The 10,196-nt window shown below is 40.3% G+C and overlaps 1 long non-coding RNA gene across 2 annotated transcripts; it reads right to left on the bottom strand.

The window, feature by feature from the left end:
- Positions 1 to 405: 405 nt before the first annotated feature.
- On the bottom strand, positions 406 to 8,478 carry LOC132803950 (uncharacterized). Of its 2 annotated transcripts, none has more exons than XR_009639230.1 (3): positions 8,243 to 8,478; positions 4,534 to 5,820; positions 406 to 2,123 (listed from the first exon to the last, which is right to left on the bottom strand). It is a non-coding gene; the product is annotated as an uncharacterized LOC132803950 (long non-coding RNA). The 2 variants fall into 2 exon arrangements; XR_009639229.1 differs by lacking the exon at positions 8,243 to 8,478 and adding an exon at positions 5,994 to 6,426 and having other exon boundaries at positions 4,534 to 5,881.
- Positions 8,479 to 10,196: the final 1,718 nt, after the last annotated feature.

The raw sequence follows: 10,196 nt of genomic DNA, 5'->3' as shown, positions 1-10,196 counted from the left end.
TAGCTCTACATGGACCACAATGGTTCGCCGCCTCCATATGGTGCAGTATAATAACAAACAATATACATACAAATACATGTACGAACACAAACCAAAAATACTTGAATAAAACACCTTTAATTTCAAATACCACTTTGAAAAGCATTTGAGTTGTAATAATCGATCGGAAAAAAATATTTTGACACCCTCGAAGATTAGAGTTATTCAAACTCGGGCAACGAATTTGCTTTGAGACAAACGGAAAGAACGCTTTAAGACGGAAAAACGAGAGAATAGACACGGATGGGATGCACAACAATGCACAGTCCCTTAGGAATACTAGAACCTAGAGCTCTGATACCAACTGTCAGGACCCGTCCAGAATTCCTTCCCCGGAACCCTAGACAGCCCTGATCCTAGGGAAACCCTACCGAACCCTCCAACGGAAAATCCGGCAGAGCCTCCCCTAAGGGATTTACTTACCACAAATTACCTGCACTGAAAACACACTTCTTAAAAACATCCCCTTATTCCTCCCACAAACTACAAATTGTTCCACAAATTTTAGCACTTCAAAAGAAAACAACAGCAGCAACCCAGTGCATAAAAACAACTACACGTCCAATACAGTATACAGAGCATTATACAGAAACATGCGGAATTTATAAAATGACAGATACGGAAACAATACAAGATAGAGAGGAAAAAGGGAAGAAAACCTGCTTGAACCTTCGGCAACGAACTGAGACGTTGGGCTCGCCCCGGACAATCAACGTCTCCAACCTGGACCTAGGGGAACGGAATTTAAGAGTGTGAGATGCTAATCATCTCAGTGAGTGACCCTAACTACTATACACCTTTAATAATAATAAAATAATAACAATTAAGGAGTTTAATTAAGCAATACCGAACAATTAAATAAATAAATATTTGAAGTAATAATTTCTCTCAAAATCCTCACTATTCACTCTGTTTGAAATGTTCCCCTTTTAAAACATTTTCACAAAACCCTTGTACGTACTTCCCAAAAACCAAGGAACCAAACGAATTAATAAACAACAATTAAACAAATAAATAAATACCCCAAATATAAATATTCTGTAATAAATTATAATAAATAATTTTTTGAACACCTTTGGGGTTTTAAACTTTAATTGCAATTTACACCGACAATTACACTTGACGCACCACACCATATACCGGTGATGCCCTCCGATACCCAGCGTCCCGAGCACCGACTGGCGGGAGGTTAAAGAGAGAAACCTGCAGTGGTCACTTCGGCGTCCCGACAGTACCGACTGCTAAAAACCATCACCCGGCCAAGGAGGGGGGCGGCTGTGCACAACAATAACCTTGCCTGCCCACGGTCCAATGGCAACTCACGGGTGAAGTAATAACCGCACGCTAAACCATATAATAACCGCGTGCTAAATCACGTGTCCATACACCATACACCAGAACACCAATACTGTATGAGTGCGTCTAAAAATAAACATAAACAACCAACCGTACCATTTTTCCAAAAACCACCGTGGGAAGCATACCAAATTTTCACAAAACACCATCCCACATATTTTTATTCAACAACCCGGTACGAAACAGCGATAATCAACAAACCACAATTTTCCTCGAAATACGAGATGCAACCATAAAAATACCGCGGGCATAATTTATAAAATATAACCAAATATTTTCGGAAAATATTTAGCCCAATTATGCCCGGAAAATCAAATTTAAAACCACGTACAAATACCATCAAAATTCACTTTGCTCAGGCATAATAAATTAAACGACAATAAGACCATAATTAAATCACACCACATGAGCATAATTTAAATATCAATTTAAATACCAATTAAATATAATTAATTGCCCAAAAATGATATAAAATCCAAACGCAATTAATTATTGAAAATACTTGCTCATGTGTAATAATTACCATTTAATCATAATGAAATAATAATCGGGAATTTCTAATGACCCAAAATTTCATTTAACACCAATGGGTAAATATATATATAACATAATATTTTTCCCGATTATATTTAAAATACACCACATGAGCACAAATTACAGATATCAAATTAATACCACATAAATACAATTAATTACCCCAAAAATATTTTTAAAGGTGGGTCACTCACCTGGAACACGCAATTAATCCAAGATCCACCACGGGATCAATTCTACGACTCACCGGTGCTCCTAGAACAAAATTCACAGACAGTCAAATAAATTAATATTTTATTCGGGTAAATAATACCCGGTACCCGGGGGCTTAAACGCAAACGTTAACCAAAATAGGCGAATGATATACCGAATCGAAGCTCGTGGGACGAGGATCACAAATCCGGTCTCCATCGACCCCAATTCCGCCGGAGGTGGCCGGAATTTGGTCGGAAAGTTTCGGCCGGTGTTCACTTCCCCATATCTCGCAAACCGCTTCGAATTTCTGGGATTGGAGGCCATTTTTGGATTCAGAGGACCCAAAATAGGGGGATAGGAGGCTCAATTGGGAGTGGGCTGGCCGGAAAACACAAGAAAAGAGGAGAGAGAAACTTGGCCGGCCGGCGGCTTCTCCGGCCCGATCGGCGCGCGTCCGGCGGCGGCTGGCCGTGAAACTTGGCGGCCAAGCTCGCGAGGTGGCGGGCTTCCTTGGTGGCTGGCGCGTGAGGGCTATGGGTGGCCGGAATTCAAAAACACGGGAGAGAGAGAGGGACGGCCGGAGGGAAGAAAAATAAATGTGTGTGTCGTGTGTGTTTCGGGGAAGAAGAAGGGAAAAAAGAAAAGAAAAAGAAAAAGAAAAAGAAAAAGAAAGAATGGTGTTTTCCCACGTGGGGAAAGAAAAAGAAAAAGAAAAAGAAAAAGAAAAGAAAAAGGAAAAGAAAAAGAAAAAGGAAAAGGAAAAAGAAATAATTAAATAATATTAATAATAATATTATTATTTAAAATAATAATAAAATAATTTGATTTTTTTACACATGGTTGACATGTGTCATTTCACCATGTTGACACATGGTCACCTTCATTGAGTCACACGTGGCACATTGTCATGCGTGTAAAAATAATATTAAAATAATACAGTATTTGAAAAACTTTACAGATCCATAACTTTCAAACCACATGTCCAAATTGGACGTGCCGCTAGTCTACGGACTCGTATCGACGAGCACTTCACAACCATGCATGAGTCAAAGCTCAACCTTGCATGAATAAAAAGTCAACTCCGGCACCCCTTGGACAGTTTGGACCTCAACTTGTTTTACTCAAAACTTTCAAACCGTAGCTCCGTTTTCGACGTGCTACCAGTCTACGAACTCGTGCCAACGTGTACTTCGTAACCGTACCTCAGTCAACCTAAAATTCCAACCGGGTCAAAAAGTCAACTTTTGACCCCTTTGGTCAACGGTCAACGGTCAACAGTCAACCTCGGTCAACGTGCAAAAATTCCGACATGGTTCGGGACGGGATGTTACAACCTTCCCCCCTTACAAAATTTCGTCCTCGAAATTTCTTACGTCGCTGAAGTCGGTCTTGGAAAAACCATAACATAAAACAAATATGCACGCTTGTAATAGAGGTACGTACGACACCTTCTACATACTACGTGATCCATGATTCCAACTGTCGCCTACACTCTGCTACCAATACAAACCAGGGTGGTTGCCTATATTGGCCGTCCAATCCCCTGGACTCGTAGGCAACATGATCATGGGGCTAGCTCTACATGGACCACAATGGTTCGCCGCCTCCATATGGTGCAGTATAATAACAAACAATATACATACAAATACATGTACGAACACAAACCAAAAATACTTGAATAAAACACCTTTAATTTCAAATACCACTTTGAAAAGCATTTGAGTTGTAATAATCGATCGGAAAAAAATATTTTGACACCCTCGAAGATTAGAGTTATTCAAACTCGGGCAACGAATTTGCTTTGAGACAAACGGAAAGAACGCTTTAAGACGGAAAAACGAGAGAATAGACACGGATGGGATGCACAACAATGCACAGTCCCTTAGGAATACTAGAACCTAGAGCTCTGATACCAACTGTCAGGACCCGTCCAGAATTCCTTCCCCGGAACCCTAGACAGCCCTGATCCCAGGGAAACCCTACCGAACCCTCCAACGGAAAATCCGGCAGAGCCTCCCCTAAGGGATTTACTTACCACAAATTACCTGCACTGAAAACACACTTCTTAAAAACATCCCCTTATTCCTCCCACAAACTACAAATTGTTCCACAAATTTTAGCACTTCAAAAGAAAACAACAGCAGCAACCCAGTGCATAAAAACAACTACACGTCCAATACAGTATACAGAGCATTATACAGAAACATGCGGAATTTATAAAATGACAGATACGGAAACAATACAAGATAGAGAGGAAAAAGGGAAGAAAACCTGCTTGAACCTTCGGCAACGAACTGAGACGTTGGGCTCGCCCCGGACAATCAACGTCTCCAACCTGGACCTAGGGGAACGGAATTTAAGAGTGTGAGATGCTAATCATCTCAGTGAGTGACCCTAACTACTATACACCTTTAATAATAATAAAATAATAACAATTAAGGAGTTTAATTAAGCAATACCGAACAATTAAATAAATAAATATTTGAAGTAATAATTTCTCTCAAAATCCTCACTATTCACTCTGTTTGAAATGTTCCCCTTTTAAAACATTTTCACAAAACCCTTGTACGTACTTCCCAAAAACCAAGGAACCAAACGAATTAATAAACAACAATTAAACAAATAAATAAATACCCCAAATATAAATATTCTATAATAAATTATAATAAATAATTTTTTGAACACCTTTGGGGTTTTAAACTTTAATTGCAATTTACACCGACAATTACACTTGACGCACCACACCATATACCGGTGATGCCCTCCGATACCCAGCGTCCCGAGCACCGACTGGCGGGAGGTTAAAGAGAGAAACCTGCAGTGGTCACTTCGGCGTCCCGACAGTACCGACTGCTAAAAACCATCACCCGGCCAAGGAGGGGGGCGGCTGTGCACAACAATAACCTTGCCTGCCCACGGTCCAATGGCAACTCACGGGTGAAGTAATAACCGCACGCTAAACCATATAATAACCGCGTGCTAAATCACGTGTCCATACACCATACACCAGAACACCAATACTGTATGAGTGCGTCTAAAAATAAACATAAACAACCAACCGTACCATTTTTCCAAAAACCACCGTGGGAAGCATACCAAATTTTCACAAAACACCATCCCACATATTTTTATTCAACAACCCGGTACGAAACAGCGATAATCAACAAACCACAATTTTCCTCGAAATACGAGATGCAACCATAAAAATACCGCGGGCATAATTTATAAAATATAACCAAATATTTTCGGAAAATATTTAGCCCAATTATGCCCGGAAAATCAAATTTAAAACCACGTACAAATACCATCAAAATTCACTTTGCTCAGGCATAATAAATTAAACGACAATAAGACCATAATTAAATCACACCACATGAGCATAATTTAAATATCAATTTAAATACCAATTAAATATAATTAATTGCCCAAAAATGATATAAAATCCAAACGCAATTAATTATTGAAAATACTTGCTCATGTGTAATAATTACCATTTAATCATAATGAAATAATAATCGGGAATTTCTAATGACCCAAAATTTCATTTAACACCAATGGGTAAATATATATATAACATAATATTTTTCCCGATTATATTTAAAATACACCACATGAGCACAAATTACAGATATCAAATTAATACCACATAAATACAATTAATTACCCCAAAAATATTTTTAAAGGTGGGTCACTCACCTGGAACACGCAATTAATCCAAGATCCACCACGGGATCAATTCTACGACTCACCGGTGCTCCTAGAACAAAATTCACAGACAGTCAAATAAATTAATATTTTATTCGGGTAAATAATACCCGGTACCCGGGGGCTTAAACGCAAACGTTAACCAAAATAGGCGAATGATATACCGAATCGAAGCTCGTGGGACGAGGATCACAAATCCGGTCTCCATCGACCCCAATTCCGCCGGAGGTGGCCGGAATTTGGTCGGAAAGTTTCGGCCGGTGTTCACTTCCCCATATCTCGCAAACCGCTTCGAATTTCTGGGATTGGAGGCCATTTTTGGATTCAGAGGACCCAAAATAGGGGGATAGGAGGCTCAATTGGGAGTGGGCTGGCCGGAAAACACAAGAAAAGAGGAGAGAGAAACTTGGCCGGCCGGCGGCTTCTCCGGCCCGATCGGTGCGCGTCCGGCGGCGGCTGGCCGTGAAACTTGGCGGCCAAGCTCGCGAGGTGGCGGGCTTCCTTGGTGGCTGGCGCGTGAGGGCTATGGGTGGCCGGAATTCAAAAACACGGGAGAGAGAGAGGGACGGCCGGAGGGAAGAAAAATAAATGTGTGTGTCGTGTGTGTTTCGGGGAAGAAGAAGGGAAAAAAGAAAAGAAAAAGAAAAAGAAAAAGAAAAAGAAAGAATGGTGTTTTCCCACGTGGGGAAAGAAAAAGAAAAAGAAAAAGAAAAAGAAAAAGAAAAAGAAAAGAAAAAGGAAAAGAAAAAGAAAAAGGAAAAGGAAAAAGAAATAATTAAATAATATTAATAATAATATTATTATTTAAAATAATAATAAAATAATTTGATTTTTTTACACATGGTTGACATGTGTCATTTCACCATGTTGACACATGGTCACCTTCATTGAGTCACACGTGGCACATTGTCATGCGTGTAAAAATAATATTAAAATAATACAGTATTTGAAAAACTTTACAGATCCATAACTTTCAAACCACATGTCCAAATTGGACGTGCCGCTAGTCTACGGACTCGTATCGACGAGCACTTCACAACCATGCATGAGTCAAAGCTCAACCTTGCATGAATAAAAAGTCAACTCCGGCACCCCTTGGACAGTTTGGACCTCAACTTGTTTTACTCAAAACTTTCAAACCGTAGCTCCGTTTTCGACGTGCTACCAGTCTACGAACTCGTGCCAACGTGTACTTCGTAACCGTACCTCAGTCAACCTAAAATTCCAACCGGGTCAAAAAGTCAACTTTTGACCCCTTTGGTCAACGGTCAACGGTCAACAGTCAACCTCGGTCAACGTGCAAAAATTCCGACATGGTTCGGGACGGGATGTTACAACCTTCCCCCCTTACAAAATTTCGTCCTCGAAATTTCTTACGTCGCTGAAGTCGGTCTTGGAAAAACCATAACATAAAACAAATATGCACGCTTGTAATAGAGGTACGTACGACACCTTCTACATACTACGTGATCCATGATTCCAACTGTCGCCTACACTCTGCTACCAATACAAACCAGGGTGGTTGCCTATATTGGCCGTCCAATCCCCTGGACTCGTAGGCAACATGATCATGGGGCTAGCTCTACATGGACCACAATGGTTCGCCGCCTCCATATGGTGCAGTATAATAACAAACAATATACATACAAATACATGTACGAACACAAACCAAAAATACTTGAATAAAACACCTTTAATTTCAAATACCACTTTGAAAAGCATTTGAGTTGTAATAATCGATCGGAAAAAAATATTTTGACACCCTCGAAGATTAGAGTTATTCAAACTCGGGCAACGAATTTGCTTTGAGACAAACGGAAAGAACGCTTTAAGACGGAAAAACGAGAGAATAGACACGGATGGGATGCACAACAATGCACAGTCCCTTAGGAATACTAGAACCTAGAGCTCTGATACCAACTGTCAGGACCCGTCCAGAATTCCTTCCCCGGAACCCTAGACAGCCCTGATCCCAGGGAAACCCTACCGAACCCTCCAACGGAAAATCCGGCAGAGCCTCCCCTAAGGGATTTACTTACCACAAATTACCTGCACTGAAAACACACTTCTTAAAAACATCCCCTTATTCCTCCCACAAACTACAAATTGTTCCACAAATTTTAGCACTTCAAAAGAAAACAACAGCAGCAACCCAGTGCATAAAAACAACTACACGTCCAATACAGTATACAGAGCATTATACAGAAACATGCGGAATTTATAAAATGACAGATACGGAAACAATACAAGATAGAGAGGAAAAAGGGAAGAAAACCTGCTTGAACCTTCGGCAACGAACTGAGACGTTGGGCTCGCCCCGGACAATCAACGTCTCCAACCTGGACCTAGGGGAACGGAATTTAAGAGTGTGAGATGCTAATCATCTCAGTGAGTGACCCTAACTACTATACACCTTTAATAATAATAAAATAATAACAATTAAGGAGTTTAATTAAGCAATACCGAACAATTAAATAAATAAATATTTGAAGTAATAATTTCTCTCAAAATCCTCACTATTCACTCTGTTTGAAATGTTCCCCTTTTAAAACATTTTCACAAAACCCTTGTACGTACTTCCCAAAAACCAAGGAACCAAACGAATTAATAAACAACAATTAAACAAATAAATAAATACCCCAAATATAAATATTCTATAATAAATTATAATAAATAATTTTTTGAACACCTTTGGGGTTTTAAACTTTAATTGCAATTTACACCGACAATTACACTTGACGCACCACACCATATACCGGTGATGCCCTCCGATACCCAGCGTCCCGAGCACCGACTGGCGGGAGGTTAAAGAGAGAAACCTGCAGTGGTCACTTCGGCGTCCCGACAGTACCGACTGCTAAAAACCATCACCCGGCCAAGGAGGGGGGCGGCTGTGCACAACAATAACCTTGCCTGCCCACGGTCCAATGGCAACTCACGGGTGAAGTAATAACCGCACGCTAAACCATATAATAACCGCGTGCTAAATCACGTGTCCATACACCATACACCAGAACACCAATACTGTATGAGTGCGTCTAAAAATAAACATAAACAACCAACCGTACCATTTTTCCAAAAACCACCGTGGGAAGCATACCAAATTTTCACAAAACACCATCCCACATATTTTTATTCAACAACCCGGTACGAAACAGCGATAATCAACAAACCACAATTTTCCTCGAAATACGAGATGCAACCATAAAAATACCGCGGGCATAATTTATAAAATATAACCAAATATTTTCGGAAAATATTTAGCCCAATTATGCCCGGAAAATCAAATTTAAAACCACGTACAAATACCATCAAAATTCACTTTGCTCAGGCATAATAAATTAAACGACAATAAGACCATAATTAAATCACACCACATGAGCATAATTTAAATATCAATTTAAATACCAATTAAATATAATTAATTGCCCAAAAATGATATAAAATCCAAACGCAATTAATTATTGAAAATACTTGCTCATGTGTAATAATTACCATTTAATCATAATGAAATAATAATCGGGAATTTCTAATGACCCAAAATTTCATTTAACACCAATGGGTAAATATATATATAACATAATATTTTTCCCGATTATATTTAAAATACACCACATGAGCACAAATTACAGATATCAAATTAATACCACATAAATACAATTAATTACCCCAAAAATATTTTTAAAGGTGGGTCACTCACCTGGAACACGCAATTAATCCAAGATCCACCACGGGATCAATTCTACGACTCACCGGTGCTCCTAGAACAAAATTCACAGACAGTCAAATAAATTAATATTTTATTCGGGTAAATAATACCCGGTACCCGGGGGCTTAAACGCAAACGTTAACCAAAATAGGCGAATGATATACCGAATCGAAGCTCGTGGGACGAGGATCACAAATCCGGTCTCCATCGACCCCAATTCCGCCGGAGGTGGCCGGAATTTGGTCGGAAAGTTTCGGCCGGTGTTCACTTCCCCATATCTCGCAAACCGCTTCGAATTTCTGGGATTGGAGGCCATTTTTGGATTCAGAGGACCCAAAATAGGGGGATAGGAGGCTCAATTGGGAGTGGGCTGGCCGGAAAACACAAGAAAAGAGGAGAGAGAAACTTGGCCGGCCGGCGGCTTCTCCGGCCCGATCGGCGCGCGTCCGGCGGCGGCTGGCCGTGAAACTTGGCGGCCAAGCTCGCGAGGTGGCGGGCTTCCTTGGTGGCTGGCGCGTGAGGGCTATGGGTGGCCGGAATTCAAAAACACGGGAGAGAGAGAGGGACGGCCGGAGGGAAGAAAAATAAATGTGTGTGTCGTGTGTGTTTCGGGGAAGAAGAAGGGAAAAAAGAAAAGAAAAAGAAAAAGAAAAAGAAA

The sequence above is a fragment of the Ziziphus jujuba genome, chromosome 6 (assembly GCF_031755915.1).
Source record: "Ziziphus jujuba cultivar Dongzao chromosome 6, ASM3175591v1".
NCBI lineage: Eukaryota > Viridiplantae > Streptophyta > Magnoliopsida > Rosales > Rhamnaceae > Ziziphus > Ziziphus jujuba.
Note: the sequence above shows the minus strand (reverse complement) of the source record. Positions and strands in the feature narration are given on the sequence as shown.